Source organism: Ornithorhynchus anatinus, chromosome 12 (genome assembly GCF_004115215.2).
Source record: "Ornithorhynchus anatinus isolate Pmale09 chromosome 12, mOrnAna1.pri.v4, whole genome shotgun sequence".
Classification (NCBI taxonomy): domain Eukaryota; kingdom Metazoa; phylum Chordata; class Mammalia; order Monotremata; family Ornithorhynchidae; genus Ornithorhynchus; species Ornithorhynchus anatinus.
Genome location: NC_041739.1, coordinates 33,488,755 through 33,504,916, shown reverse-complemented (window position 1 = coordinate 33,504,916; position 16,162 = coordinate 33,488,755). Strand labels below are relative to the sequence as shown.

The 16,162-nt window shown below is 42.6% G+C and overlaps 1 non-coding gene across 1 annotated transcript; it reads right to left on the bottom strand.

Annotated features, from left to right (window-relative positions):
• Positions 1 to 2,790: 2,790 nt before the first annotated feature.
• Positions 2,791 to 2,928, bottom strand: LOC114815845. Its single transcript, XR_003763646.1, has one exon. It is a non-coding gene; the product is annotated as a small nucleolar RNA SNORA7 (small nucleolar RNA).
• Positions 2,929 to 16,162: the final 13,234 nt, after the last annotated feature.

Sequence of the window (16,162 nt, the reverse complement as noted above, 5' to 3'; positions counted from 1 at the left end):
GTACATAGTTGTAATTTATTTATGTATATATGTATTTATGTATTATTTATTTATTTATTTATTTATTTTAATGTATCTCTCCCTCACTGCAGACTGTAAGCTCACTGTGAGCAGGGAATGTTTCTGTTTATTGTTGTACTACACTCTCCCAAGTGCTTAGTACAATGCTCTGCAGTAAGCACTCAGTAAATGTGATTGATTGCTTGATCTGATTTCAATCCTGGTTCTGCCTGCTGGGGTTATGTTATGTGAGCTAAGAACCATCGGGGACATTCTGCAAGGTGGATGGGCCCAGCAGGAATCCTGAAAAAATAGCTTGCTGACAAGGGTGTAGAAACTACTGCAATTCACAAGGTAAATCATCGCTGAGTCTGGAGCTCAGCGTCTGCACAGTGCTGTGATCACTTTGGCCGTAAAGGATTCATAGCAAACCTTGGGCTGTGAATAGTAATAATGATTAAGAATAATGATAATGACAACTGTGGTATTTGTTAAGCACTGTGTGCCAAGCATTCTTCTAAATGCTGGGGTAGATACAAGATCAGCAGATCCCATATGGGGCTCACATTGTAAGTAGGAGGGAGAACAGGTATTGAATCCTCATTTTGCAGATGAGGGAACTGAGGAACAGAGAAGTTAAGTTCATTCAGTCATACTTATTGAGAGCTTACTGTGTGCAGAGCAGTGTACTAAGCATTATGTGACTTGCCCAAAGTCATGCAGCTGGCAAATGGCAGAGGCGGTATTAGAATCCAGGTCCTCTGACTTCCAGGCCCGGGCTCTTTCTAATAGGCCAAAGGCCGTGGGTTTCAGGGCAGATTCCTCGTCCCCGCAGTAGTGTGATTGTAAAGAAAGAGAGAGGAGTACTGTGCTAAGTGTTGGGGTGGATACAAGGTAATCAGGTCCCACAAGGGGCTCACAGTCTAAGTAGTTTGTTGCCTGCTATAGCTCCTGCATGGGTGTTGGATCCGTGCTCCTCATCCTCTTCTTCCCTCTCCTTTTTCTTCTCTCATCTTCCTTTCCCTCCGCCTCTTTTCTTCCTCCTTCTCTTCCTCCTCCTCCTTTTCCTTTCCCTTCACCTCTTTCTCCTGTACCTACTCCTCTTACTCTTCCTTTTCCTTCTCCTTTTCTTCCTCCTCCTCCCCTTCTCTTCTTCCACCTCCTTCTCACATTCTGACTGCAGTGCTCTTCTTAGCCAGTCCTACCTACTAGTGCCACCTCAGGGCCGGATGTTCCTCGCATGACTGTCACAGCTCTGCCCATCGGTGACTGCCCAAACACACAAAAAAACTGGCTCAGCTTGAATCCTGTTATCCAGTCTTTTCAATTATGATGTAAGAAAGGTGTGCGTGTGTGCATAAATCCATCTAAAAATAAAACAGCTTGGCAACCGCTCTGTTATCGCAGCTACTTCTCTCTGCAGAAATCGTTCACAGGAATGAAAGTTCTTTAATTCCACCTCTGTTGCTATTTTAGCTTTCAAATCAGAGTTCCCTTTGTGGAATGGGATAAAGGATGCTGGGTGGAAAGATGGTGCTTTGTTTAGCCTTTCAGTGGGTGAAACATGCCTGTCCAGCTCTCCGATTCCATATGTAGCCTTCTGTTAACTCTACCTCTTAGCTTGGTGCTGCTCAAGTATAATCCGTGGACATGCCCTGGTCTCCCAAATTTCTGATCATCGAACCATTGGAACTGGGGCAGAGGGGTGCTCTGAGGCAGATCTGCATGCCTTCGGCGTGGTGCTTAGATGCCAAGTTATCTGTCTGTTTACTGTTACATTATACTCTCCCAAGTGCTTAGTACAGTGCTTGGTACACAGTAAAAGCCCAATAAATACAATTGAATAAATGAATTCTGAGTATAGGTGCAAAATGGGGACAGGAATGTTAGTTGTGCAGAGGGACTGGGAGGGACCTGGCTTCTAAGAGCTGAAAAGACCAGAAAACAACCATTTTGAATATTTTCGGCTCTAGTTGGAAAGTCTCTCAATCGTAAATCTCTATTGAGCACTTCTGTGGGCAGAGCACTGTACTAAGTGCTTGGAAGGTTACATTACAAGGTGGAAGATGTGATCTCTATCCACAAGGAGATTACAGTCTAGTGGGGGAGAAAGACATTAAAATAAATTATAGATAGGGGAAACGGCAGAGAATAAGGATATTGACGTATTGTGGGGTTGGGAGTGGGGTGAGTATGAAGTGCTTAAGGGGTAGAGTCTCAAATGCATTAGCGAGGATGAAGAGAGAGCAAATAGGGTGGGGAAATGAGGGGTTAGTCAAGTCTTGCCAGAGATGTGGGGTGAGAGAGGCAGGGACAGGTTGAGGAGCTCTTAATCCTCTCTTACCCCACAGAGTTGGCATCAAAATCATTGTGGATTTATACCTCAAAGGTGTAGGTGTGCCCACTTGTGACTACAGTGCCTCACACGTAGTAAGTGCTGAACAAATTTTTTTGGTCTTGTTTTGTGCCACTGAGTCTGAGTATACTATACTATTATACCGGGTCTGTTACCGATTTGTACATCCCAAGCACTTAGTACAGTGCTCTGCACATAGTAAGCACTCAATAAATACTATTGAATGAATGTCATCTCCAACCCATAGTGACTCCATGGACACATCTCTCCCAGAACACACCGCCTCCAGCTGCAATCATGTTGGTAGCGAATCCGTAGAATTTTCTTGGTAAAAATATGGAAGTGGTTTACCATTGCCTCCTTGCATCAGTAAATATGAGTCTCTACCCTGGACTTTCTCCCATTCCACTGCTGCCCAGCCCAGGTGAGTTTTGACTTGTAACAGATTGCCTTCCACTCGCTAGCTACTGCTCAAACTAGGAATGGAATGGATATGCCTCTGCTTGACTCTCCCTCCCATAGTCGAGACTGGTAGAGTATTGGAAACTCTCCAGCTGCAACCCTGAGAGGGAGCTTAACAAATATCATAATAATAAAATAAAAAATGGCAGTGCCCTGGAAAGTCCAGTCTCAGGTGAGAGGTTATCAATCCCACTGGCTGGAAAGCACTGACATCTCACACACCCTGAAAATAACCCAGGGTGACATTCCTTTTCCTTCTTGCCCCGTGAATCTCGTAGGCTATAAACTCCTTGTGAGCAGGGATCACATCTACTAACTCTATTGTAATTTCCCAAGCGCTTAGTACAGGGCTCTACATAGAGTCCAGTGTCCAATAAATACCATTGATTTATTGATTTAATTCCTACTTTTCATTTGGCTACTTCCTGGAGCTTGTTTCTTTTATTTTCTCCTCCAATTGACTGTTTTCCCAAAATCCCAAACGGTGAGATAGAAGAACAAGTGTCAAGGATGAACAAGTGAAGCAGCTAGTTTGTTCGAAAAGCAGCAGCTTGGCCCAGGGAAAGAGCAGGGGCCTGGGAGTCAGAAGACGTAGGTTCTCATCCCAGCTTTGCTACATGTCTGCCGTGGGACCTGAGGCAAGTCACTTCACTTCTCTATGCCTCAGTTACCTCATCTATAAAGTGGGGATTAAGACTGTGAGTCCCATGTGGGATGGGGAGTGCCCCACATGATTACCTTGTATCTACCCCAGTGCTTAGAGCAGTGCTTGACACATAGTAAGCATTTAACGAGTACCACAATTATTATTATTCAAGCTTAAAATGATCACTTCTGCTTAGACAATAGGCTGACATAGCAGATTTGACAAAATGAAGTATGGGAAAAGTAAGAATGTTTCTCCCCTTATATACCAGACCCAAAGCACACTGGCTCAAAGCACTTTTCTAAACTCTAAACTCCTTTTTTTCCCCTTATGGTATTGAGAGAAGGACTGAATGGGGAGCCTTTGGGAAACCATTAAACTATTTGGGAGCCCGTTGTTGGGTAGGGATTGTCTCTATCCGTTGCCCGAATTGTACTTTCCAAGAGCTTAGTACAGTGCTCTGCACACAGTAAGTGCTCAATAAATACAATTGAATGAATGAATGAATGAATGAAACTATAGAACTCTTTAGCACGAGGGAGCTACTATAACAAGTGTCAATTTGAGAAACATGTGGGTCAGGTACTGTTTCTCACCCAATTACCTTAAATCCACCCTTGAGAATCCCTAATGGAAAGAGCAAGAGCTTGGCAGAGGATCTGGGTTCTAATCCCGGCTCTGCCAGTTGCCTGCTGTGTGACTTTGGACTAATCACTAAACTTCTCCATGCTTGTTTCCTCACCTATAAAATAATGTTGGTATTTGTTAAGCGCTTACTATGTGCAGAGCACTGTTCTAAGCGCTGGGGTAGATACGGGGCAATCAGGTTGTCCCACGTGAGGCTCACAGTTAATCCCCATTTTACAGATGAGGTAACTGAGGCACAGAGAAGTTAAGTGACTTGCCCACAGTCACACAGCTGACAAGTGGCAGATCCGGGAGTCGAACCCATGACCTCTGACCCCGAAGCCCGAGCTCTTTCCTCTGAGCCACGCTGCTTCCCCGTGAAGGAATGAGGATTAAAATGAGGATTCAATACCTGATCTCCCTCCTACTTAGCCTGTGCAGCCCATGTGAGATGGAGACTGTGTCCAACCTGATTGTCTTGTATCTCCCCCGTGCTTAGTACAGTATTTGGCTCAAAGTAAGTGCTTAATAAATAGCATTATTATTATTAGGGACTAAAGTACAGAATCGGCACCTTCCTCTTTCCTTCAGCTCTCTTTGTTCTTTTGACTACTTGCCATTCCAGCCATTCTGTGGCTAACTGACACCATGCCCAAAGATAGGGAGTTGGGACAGGGAGGAGATGAAATGCAAACCAGATCATTTTGTTATTTGATGTATGAAGATTTGGTAGTGTAGGAGGTAGATGCAATTTCCAAGTGAGATTTGAGAGTTTCGTTGATTCAGCCCATCTCTGTCCTCCACTCCCTATCTGAGAGTTAAGATTATCGGCGCCCTCCATATTTTATCCTTTGTATGTAGAGATTCAATTCCCTATGAGAAGTCCAGCAGAGTTGCAGGAAACGGTAAGAGAGCAAGGGAATAGCTCTTGATTTCCCAGCATGTTGCGGCAAAAGGACAAAACTAACCCTAATATGACCATCTGTGACTAGCAGGATGTTAATAAATTTTATAGGAGTACATAATCACTAATAATGAGACACTACTTCACTTCAATCCCTCAGAAAAACAGCCAGAAATCACCAGTTGTCTAGCTTGATTTATTTTATGGATCTTCAGGTTCCCGCAATAATATTATTACAAGTGACAACTGAGAAAAGTACACTGGTCGCATTTGAGGTTGAACGAATGACAAAAATCCCTAAAAATCAATCAAAATGTTTTGTCTTTTTAATGCATTCATCATGCAAAGTTTAGCAATCAGCTCTTGCCTGGCCCCTCCAGAGCTCTAAAATACATTAAGTTGCTGTTTTATGCCAACAGGATTCAGACAAATGACACTCTATTGCTCTCCAGAGAATCTTGCCAGAAGCAGTTTCAGTTCCGCATGTGTGAAATTTCTCATTTTAGAGGCATTTATTTCCAAGTGCCCTGTTTCTCCAAAAACACCAACTTAACTTTTGACCCCTTTACAAAGAAACCACCTTTCTCTCCAACTCTCCCTGGCTACCCCCTACACAATTTCCAGACATTTGATGAAAGATACATCAGCCTGTCTCTTCTGTGATTTGAAGATTGGGTAAACTCTCTATTCTGGGGCAATTATTATAGATTTACTTGTTAACATAGTCTACCTTCACTGTCAAAATTGTGTAACATCGCTTCTCAAACATTCCACCCCACTCTCAGCTCCACAGCATTTATGTACATATTTCTCGACTTCCCCATTTCAGTCAGGCAGTCGTATTTACTGACTGCTTACTGCGTGTCCGAGCACTGTACTAAGCACTTAGGAGAGTACAATATAACAATATAACAGACGCATTCCCTGCCAACGATGAGCCCGTAATTTATTTGAATGTGTCTCCCTCTCAAGTCTGTAACCTCCTTGTGGACAGGGACTGTGTTTACCAACTCTACTGTATTGTACTTTTGCAAGGCCTTAGTATAGATCTGCTTACGGTAAGAGCTCAGTATATACCCTTGCACAACTGATTCATTAATTCACGTGGGGCCCACAGACTAAGTGGGGAAGGACAACAGGAAACCCCATTTTACCGATGAGGATACTGGGACACAGAAAAGTTAAATGACTTGCTTGAAGTCACTCAGCAGGTAAGTGGCACAGTCATGATTAGAACTCAGGTCTTCTGACTCCCAGATCCAGGTTCTTTCCACTGGCCTATGATCTTTCCTGAGGAGCAGCATGGCCTAGTGGATAGAGCATGGGCCTGGGAGTCAGAAGGTCATCGGTTCTAATCCCAACTCCACCACTTGTCTGCTGTGTGAACTTGGGCAAGTCACTTCACTTCTCCGGGCCTCAGTTACCTCAACTGTAAAATGGGGATTAAAACTGTGAGCCCCACCTGGGACAGGGACTGTGTCCAACCTGATCTGCTGTATCTACCCCAGTGCCTCGTACAATGCCTGGCACATAGTAAGCACTTAACAAATACTATTATTATTATTACCAATGATGAACATTCGGATCCCAGACGCATTATATTACAAGCACATTACAAATTGAAATGAGGGGTTACTTTAAAGTGTGTCATTCAACACTACCCTGTCCTGTTTATCAAATCCTTCTAATCTCTATCCATCAGTCCCCTTTTTGGTGTTTAATTTCTGCGTCTCCCCCCAGGGTTCCTCTTCTATTTCATCTTTATAAATCATTTTAGGGATTTGGTTTTCATTTATTCCCTTTAATGTAATAACCGTATTGGCATTCATTTGGGTTCTTTTGTTATTCCATGAGAAAAATGTAGGTAATTGAACCCCACAGCCAACCCTGTTTGTTTGACAAATGAAGAAATTCAGAAAGGTTCACGGGCGTGTCTAAGATCAGGTAGCATGTCCAGAGCCAAGAAAGCAGTGACTCAGGTTCCTCATTCAAGGATTATTCAACTGGGAAGTTTAACAGCAATAGGGGCCCTTCCAGTCTGGGAGTGTTGAGAAGAAATTTCCCCCCAGGACACCATATATGGATGTTCCATGCATTAAAAAAATTAATAATAATAATTATGGTATTTGTTAAGTGCTTACTATGTGCCAAGCATTGCTGTAAGCACTGAGATAGATACAAGCTAAGCAGGTTGTCCCATGTGGGGCTCAAAGTGTTAATCACCATTTTACAGATGAAGTCACTGAGGCACAGAGAAGCTAAGTGATTTGCCCAAAGTCACATAACTGACAAGTGGCAGGGTTGGGATTAGAACCACTGACCTCTGACTCTCCAGCCCAGGCTCTTTCCACTAAACCATGCTGCTTCTCATAAGGTGACACCATTGTTGGTGAAGTTCACTTTTGAGTGCTAGTTTGACTGAGCAGATCAGTGTGGCACACACAGTCCTGGTCGCATTGGGCACACAGAGAGGTCCCCCCTGGTTTGTTTTTTTGTTTGTTTGCTTTTTTAATGGTATTTGTTAAGCCCTTAATATGTACAAGGCACTGTACCAAGTGCTGGGGCATTTTTGGCTGTCAGAAAGCTTGTGTTGAAGAATTGCATTACTGTTGGAACTTTCAGGACCTCTCAGGTTTTCCCAAAAAACAAAGAGGTACATGTGCTGTCTTAGAATTTATCCTCTTGCTGCTTTTTTAATGGAATTTGTTAAGTACTGTGTGCCAAGTAATATGCTAAGCGCCGGGGTAGATACAAGCTAATCAGGATGGATACAGTCCATGTCCCATATGGGGTTTATAGCCTTAATCCCCATTTTACAGATGAGGGAACTGAGGCACAGAGAAGTTAAGTAACTTGCCTAGGTCACACAACAGACAAGTAGCGGAGCTGGGATAGAACCTAGGTCCTTCTGATTCCTAATTGTTGTGCTTAATGTTTGCAATACCTAGCATGGTTCCTCTTTTCCCTCCTTGTTTCACTTTCCATGCCAAAGTTTTGCTCCAAGAGAGCCACTTCCTTTTTGATGGCCATGAGCCATGCAGGTCTGACTTCATTATCTGACTCCAACTTCTCAGCTGAGATGTAACACTGTCTGAAGCTTTGTTTTACCATGTGCATAAACCGTTTCTTCTGCCCTTCTGGCTTTCAGTTTCTCAAATTCAACTGTCCGTTCAGCAGCTGTTTGGGTATCCTCCTGTCACTCCTTCTCCTCATGTATCCCAGCCTGTAGAGCTGTGGGAAGATGAGCACAGCTTTGATACTGGGTGAGGACTATTTCCCAAACTTCACTGCTCATGATCTTTTCTTTCAGTTCATCACTTATGATGGGACAAAACAAAGTCACAACTGCTACGCAAAACTTTCCTCTTCGGGACCATTTGTATTCCCCAGATTTTCTCCCTTCACAAATCTGTCAGTTATCTCCCTATTTTTCTGGGAGTATGGCCAGCGGATTGATGAAAAATCAGTCTTTTTGGCAATGAGGTGACAGATGCTGAGGTCCTCCAATTTGTCCGAGATAGCCAATCTATGCCAATCGATCAATACCATTCTCTCAATATGACCCGCTGAACCACTGTCTGATCGACAAAGAAAAAGCAAGAGTCGGTATTGCCAGTTATGGATTAAGGGATGGTATTCCAGACCAAAGGAAAGAAAATCATTACCAAAATTGAGAATAAAGTTTCCTGAGTTTAGGAATTAAAATACATAGAAGCATAATAAGATAGAAGTATGATAGAAGCATGATAGGTATAGGAAAGAAACTTGGGATTTCTAAGATGATTTATCTTGCAGCTGAAAGTATAACTGTGAACTTGCCCACTGTGTGACCTTGACAAAGACACTTAATTTAACAGTCCCATGTGGGACTGTGTCCAACCTATCTGGCATCTACCCCAGCATTTAATACAGTTCTTGGTACATAATGAGCCCTTAACAAATGCTATCATTTAGCACCTTGCACTTCCACTCATCCCCATTCTCTTTTCATGTCAGTCAATAGTATTTATTGAACACTTATTGCATTCAGGGCACTATACCGAGTTTTGGGAGAAAACTATGGCTATTAGTAGACATGATCCCTGACCTCTAGGAATTTACAATCTAGGAAGGGGAGAGACACTAAAATAATTTCCAGTGGAAAAAAGAAAATGGGATACATACATGGTGCTGCTTAAGTCTTGAAGTGTGTGTAAGATAAGTACACAGGTGTTAAACAGAAGGAAGTACACTCCTGGATTGTTGTTCTTTGAATATTGAAGAGATGCTACTGAGGGATTTGCATCGGTAAATCAGATTGTGGATCAAAAGACCAAAGGATGACCACCAATCCTTTAAGCCAGATTAAAACATGGGTACTATCCTTTGAACTGTGCCTTTTGTTGTTGCTTGTAGAAATGAATGCTAATTCCAGTCTATTTCTTTGTCTTCTGTTTAAAGGAAGCAACTCTCTTTCTGACTGCTACTTGCCAGAAAATCCCTACAAATAAGGAAGCAAATTCTGCTTTCTGGGCAGCAGACTCAATGACTGACTCAGTGACTCAAACGCTATTCACTGATAAACCAAAAAGCAGGATGAAATAGAGTTTATCTTTCAGGAGACAATACATCAAACCATCGTATCCTTAATTTTTCAGCTTTTTTTTTACAGTGAAACCTAGAACTCATCGCTATTACCTATGGTTTTGAGTAAATGCTTCAATATCAACTATAAGTCCATCTCAATATCCAATTAATAGCAGATTCATCATTTATGCTAGTAACCTTTTGTCCACCAACTCTACTCTATTATACACTCCTAAGGACTTAGTACAGTACTCTGCATGCTGTAAGTACTCGATAAATATCACTGATTGATTTAACTCCATACAAAATGTAAGTTTTGAGCTCTCACTACATCTTATTAATAATAATGATAATAAAACAATAATAGTGGTATTTGTTAAGAGCCTACTATGTGCCAAGCACTGTATCAAGTGCTAGGGTAGATAAAATGCAATCATGTTAGGACTCACAGACAAGAGGGGAGGAACGCATGGCTCAGTGGAAAGAGCACGGGCTTGGGAGTCAGAGGTCATGGGTTCGATCCCCGCTCTGCCACTTGTCAGCTGTGTGACTGTGGGCAAGTCATTTCACTTCTCTTAGTTACCTCATTTGTAAAATGGGGATTAACTGTGAGCCTCACAGGGGGACAACCTGATTATCCTGTATCTACCCCCAGCGCTTAGAACAGTGCTCTGCACACAGTAAGTGCTTAACAAATACCAACATTATTATTTAATCCCCATTTTCAGATGAGGGAACTGAGGCCTAGAAAAAGTAAAGTAACTTGCCCAAGGTCACACAGCAGGTAAGTATAGGAGCCAGGATTAGAACCCAGGTCCTTTGACTCCCAGACCCATGCTCTTTCCATGAGGCCATGCTGCTTCTCATTTTGCCTTTTGAAGTCTTTAGCTTGCTCAGTGCAGGTGGCCAGATAGTTGCAAGACAAAGCTGTGGAAGATCATGGCCATAATATGGCGAAGAGGAGGGAACTGAAACCTTTAATTATTTAGAAGTTTTGGGCTCTGCAAAGTTGACACATTTCCCAAAACATAAAAATTACTCAAAACCAAGTTAAAAACAGCTTGGCTGAAGTGGCCATTTCTGAAAAGCAAGGAATCTTAGGGTGGACAGCAGCCTGACAAAACAAATCATCCAGCAGCGTGCTATCAAAGCCTCTTAGAGCTTTTTTTATCTGGGCAGAGTGATCAGCTATAGCTTGATGCACTGTCACCAAGAGGGAACAGCTGGAGTGAAGCTGTCAAGATGATGAACAGCAGCGTGGCCTAGTGGAAGCAAACCGGGTCTGGGAGTCAGAGGATCTGGGTTCTTATCCTGGCTCTGCAAATGGTCTACTCCGTATGATCCTGGGCAAGTCATCTCGCTTCTCTGGGACTCAGCTATCTCATCTATAAAATCGGAATTAATACTGTGAGCCCCATGAGGGACATGAACCAGATCTACCCCAGAGCTTAGTACAGTGCCTGGCACATAGTAAGCGCTTAACAAATGCCATTGAAAAAAAAAGAGGTCTCCCTTTTCCTAGATGAGCCACCAATCAGTATCTGGTTGCTACTGGCTCATTCCTCAAGCTTGGCAGGGGCTAATGGATTGAGCTGTTTTCTCTTCTCCTCACCAGCATAACCAAGGCTGGTGTAGAGGGATCCCAGGAGTACTTTAGTCCCTTAAGGCCACACGGTTAGCGAGTGCTTAGTGTCTGAGAAGCCATTCTCCTTATAAAGCAACTCGTTGTCTTAATTCAATCAATCAATCATATTTATTGAGTGCTTATGTGCACAGGGTTCTACTAAGTGCTTTGGAAAGTGCAATATAACAGTTAGTTCCCTGCCCACAAAGAGCTTACAGTCTAGATCTTGCAGTCTCCTCTCAAGCCTCCCTTCCCTTTGCTTCCGGTGAGCCATTAAAATTAGATTTATAAGCAGAGTGGAAAGGGGAAGGCCTGGGAATAGATGGACTGAACACAAAGCTCATCGCTGAGTTAAGAGGGACCCTTTTCCAACCCTTCTCCTGGCCAGCAGTAGCTCACTAACAAATTTGGAACGGCTCCTAGGAAAATGACGCAAACCATCAGCTAATGACCACAGCCCTTTGAATTCCCATTTTTATTTGTTAATAAAACCCAACATGTCCTGCAGAATTTCTTCCACCCTGAGATAGTTTTATTGCAAGCTCAAATCTAGCGGTAAATTAGAGAAAAATCACCCTGCAGAATATAACCAGAAGGGTTTCTTTTCTTTTTCCATGGCCAGCATATTTTGGTTATGTTGTTTTTAGTCTTTATCAGTTTACCCTCCATGGAAGCACGAGGAAGCAGAAGCAATTAAAAATATGTAAATGAAAATTTTCTGGAGTCTAGTGAGTGACCCATCTTTTTTTTCTAGAAATACTACAATAGAGTTCAAGTTTAGTATGGCTTAGTGGATAGAATGTGAGCCTGGGAGTCAGAAGAATCTGGGTTCTAATCCCTGCTCTACCACTTGTCTGCTGTGTAACCTTGGGCAAGTCACTTCACTTCCCTGTGCCTCAGTTCCCTCATCTGTAAAATGAGGTGAAGACAGTGAGTCCCATGTGGGACATGGACTGTGTCCAACGTGATTAGCTTGTATCTAATCAGTGCTTAGTACAGTGCCTGGCACATAGCACTTAACAAATACCGTAAAACAAAACCCAAAAAAGTTCCTTTACTTTGGCCAACACGAATTGATCCGTCAGTGGTACCGATCATGATTCTGGTATTTTCAGAGTGCTTTACTATGTGCTTAACATTGGAGAAAATAAAAATAGAACGTTTCAGACATACTCCCTGTCTCACAAGGGGTTTACAGTCCAATCAATCAATCAATCAGGGGTATTTGTGGAGTGTTACACCTTGCAGGGGCAGAAGGACACATAAGAAAAGGCAAGGTCGAAAACAATGGGCACCATTAAGAAACATGTAATTAGGCAATTAAGATCATTTACAGAGCAGTCCACGGAGGCTGGCTACTCGGGAGACTTTCTGCTCCGAACCACAGTCCTTGGTTACTACATCGTTATCAATGATATTTATTGAGTACCTTCTATGTGCCGAGCACTGTACTTAGCGCTTGGGGAAGTAAAATGCAACAGTATCGGTGGACACAATTCCCTGCTCATAGCAAGTTTCCTACAGGCTCAGCCTTCTCAACCTTCTGTCCCTCTAGATGGTCTGACCCTCTAGACTTTAAGCCCCTTGTGGGCAGGGAATGTCAACAACTCTGTTGTATTATACTCTCCCAAGTGCTCAGTACAATGTTCTGCACACAGCAGATGCTCAGTAAATACCATGGATTGATTGATTCTATCCTCTGGGGAGGCAGGCCCCTGGGGGTTCCACTTTCCTGGGGCTGGTGCCCTGTGGTGGTGGTAAGGAGATGGGGTAGGGACGCTGCTCTGAACATCTGCCAGCCTCTGGTGAGAATCGGAGCCCAGGCTGACATAGATGGGTGGGGAATCTGGGCATCTCTGGAAAACCACGTCAGAGTTCATGGACAATAGCTTCTGTGTACTAAGAAGTTCACAGAGGGAGAGTATTTGCCGAGATTCGAAATTCTTCGAAACACATAATAAAACAAGCCTCGGTATGAAAGATATTAAAATATCTACCTACGTGTTAAATGGCAGCTTATGAAATTATGGGTTATCGGTTTTAAATCCCTGAGTGGTGGAAGGGGGTGTTGGGGGTGGAAGACACCAGACAAATGCAGTTGTGGATTAGTTTTCATGAAATTGGATTGAAAAGCACTCAGTAGAGCAGCCGGTAGTATGCTTGACAATCTGGTTTACTGCTGGGCTGTACATCGGCAGAGGAGAGGACAGGGCAGGAGGGAAGGTGGGCAAAGGAATTTCTGGCGTACTTGAGTGTTGTCTGAGGCCACCTTGACTCTAATAGTCCTAAGCTCACAGAGTTACCCTGGAAAGAATAACACAATTTGAAATTGATCAGTTGGTCAGTCAATCACATTTACTGAGTACTTGCCGTGTGCAGAAGTAATAAGTGCTTGGGAGAGTACAGTATAGCAATATAACAGACACATTCCTGCCCACACTGAGTTTACAGTCTAGAGGGAGCTTACAGGGCTCTGAACTCAAACGGCCTCGCTCCTCATATCCGACAGGCAATTATGATTCCCCGTCCACCCCCACACCTTCCTTATTGAAGGCGTCTCCTCCAGGAGGCCTTCCCTGACTAAGTCCTCCTTTCCTCTTCTCCTACTCCCTTTGGAGTTGCGCTGACTTGCTACTTCTGTTCATTTCCCCTCCCAGCCTCAAAATACACAGGTACATATCTGTAATTGATTTATTTATATCAATGTCTGTTTTCTCCTCTAGACCATAAGCTCACTGTGGGCAGAGAATGTGTCCGTTATACTGTTACACTGTACTCTCCCAAGTGTTTAGTAGAGTGCTCTGCACACAGTAAGCTCAATAAATACAACTGACTGACTTACAATCTAGAGGGAGCTGGAACACTGAAACCATTCATTTGTAACAGCTCACTGTGTCCAAGACAGAAATTCCCTAGTATTCATTAGAGAACCATATCCCTAATTAATGTTATAGGCAGGGAGAACTACTATGGCAGTCCTTCCAAGTAAGTCTGACCTCCCTCCTTTCATCAAGTTGTTTCGATTTTACGGGAAAGGTCATGGCCAAAGATTTTTGCACATTTGATGGGACACGCAATTGAAATTAAATTGAAATGAAATAATTAGGGGGCCTTGTTTGTTTAGTGCTGTCTTCCGTCAAAGGAAGGCTTCTGTGAGGCAAGATTGCAAGTTTTTTTTTATTTATTTTTTTTTAATGGTATTTGTTAAATGCTTATTATGTGCCAGGGGTGGATACAAACTATTCAGGTTGGACAGAGTTCCTGTCCCGCAAAGGGCTCACAGTGTAAATCCCCACTTTACAAATGAGGTCACTGAGGCACAGAGAAGTGAAGTGATTTGCCCACGGACACACAAAAGACAAGTGGCACAATTGGAATTGGAACCCAGGTCCTCTGACTCTCAGGCCCATGCTTGAACCACTAGGCAAAACTGCTTCTCTGATTTTCCAGTCTGATTTTTGTTTTAGGCTACCTGTCCTATTGATTTTTCTAATTAAGAAAAGCAGTGTGGCACAGCGGAAAGAGCACAGGCTTGGGAGTCAGAGGATGTGGATTCTAATCCTGCCTTCACCATTTGTCTGCTGTGTGACCTTGGGCAAGCCACTTAACTTCTCTGTGCCTCAATTACCTCATCTGTAAAATGGGGATTAAGACTGGGAACCCTACATGGGACAACCTGATTACTTTATATCTACCTCAGAGCTAAGAACAGTGCTTGGCACATAGTAAGTGCTTAACAAATACCATAATAATAATAATTATTATTATTAAGTGCCATGGGGTGGATGGAGGGTGAATAAAGAAAGCAAATCCAAGTGCATGGGTGAGGTAGAAGGGAGTGGTGCTTAAAAATCCCACTATTATTATTATTAATAATAATGATAAATCCATTAAACTTGCACTTTACTGAGGGCAGAGTCCTTCCCTTTCTTTACCTTGAACAAAATAAATGCCATTAGCAGAGACTTTAGATTTGATGAAGTTTCTCTGTCTTTCTAGCCTTGCCTTCCGTTTTGCTGCCCAAACAGCAAGCAGTAGGTCCTCTTTTGGATTCTTCTTTCCTCTCCTCTTCAAAGAAACAGCTGATTGCACACGCGATAGAAAGTGTCACCAGGGATAGGAACACTGCCGAGCTGGAGTGAGACTGTGGTCAAGTGGAAGCAGAGAATTAGAATCTTGTGGGTCTGGATATTGGATACTGTTTCTCCTCTTTGAGGGTAGTCACTGCTATATATTCTGGTTTGTAAACTAATCTAATGGTGTTCTGAAAAGATGACACTAAGGATGAATGATTGTTGTGCCACTTTCATAAAGGGAATGGTAGACATATTAAATTACAAAACCCCCAACAGAATGCTACAGAGCCCAATTATTTTTGCATTTCTAAATCTCAGAAAATGAATTTCAGCCATTTAAATGTTGACAGCGATTAATAAAATGGGTCACTGCTATATTTGTTACCTCAAAATGGCTGGAGCTGTTCTTTTTATTATTATTCCCCCACCTTTGTCGCTTGCACATCACCTGGTAGAGTATAATAGTTTAATCATAGAAAATCCGACAGAGGAGTAATGTGGAATAAATGGTGAGTGAGATAGCAATAAAACATATGCACGTTTAACCTTGGCTTGCAAAGAGAATTGAGTGATAGCTACCAGAAAGAGAAATAAGTATCAAGGGTGAAAGAAATCATTAGAAAAATCAATATTAAATCATACAGGCTATCAGTGAATTAAAAAATACACATGTATATAAAGTCACCTAAACAGAAGGGCCCATTTAAAAATTATTCGAGATACTTATAGAAGCTAACAGAAAAAAAAATAAAGCTACAACCATTATTTTAAAACAACATTTCCTGAATTGGAAAATATGAATTAATCAACAAAATAACCAACAGCATTTATTGAGCGCCTACTATGCGGAGCACTGAACAATTGAGGTAGAAGACAAAATCTCTGCCCTCAAAGATCTTTA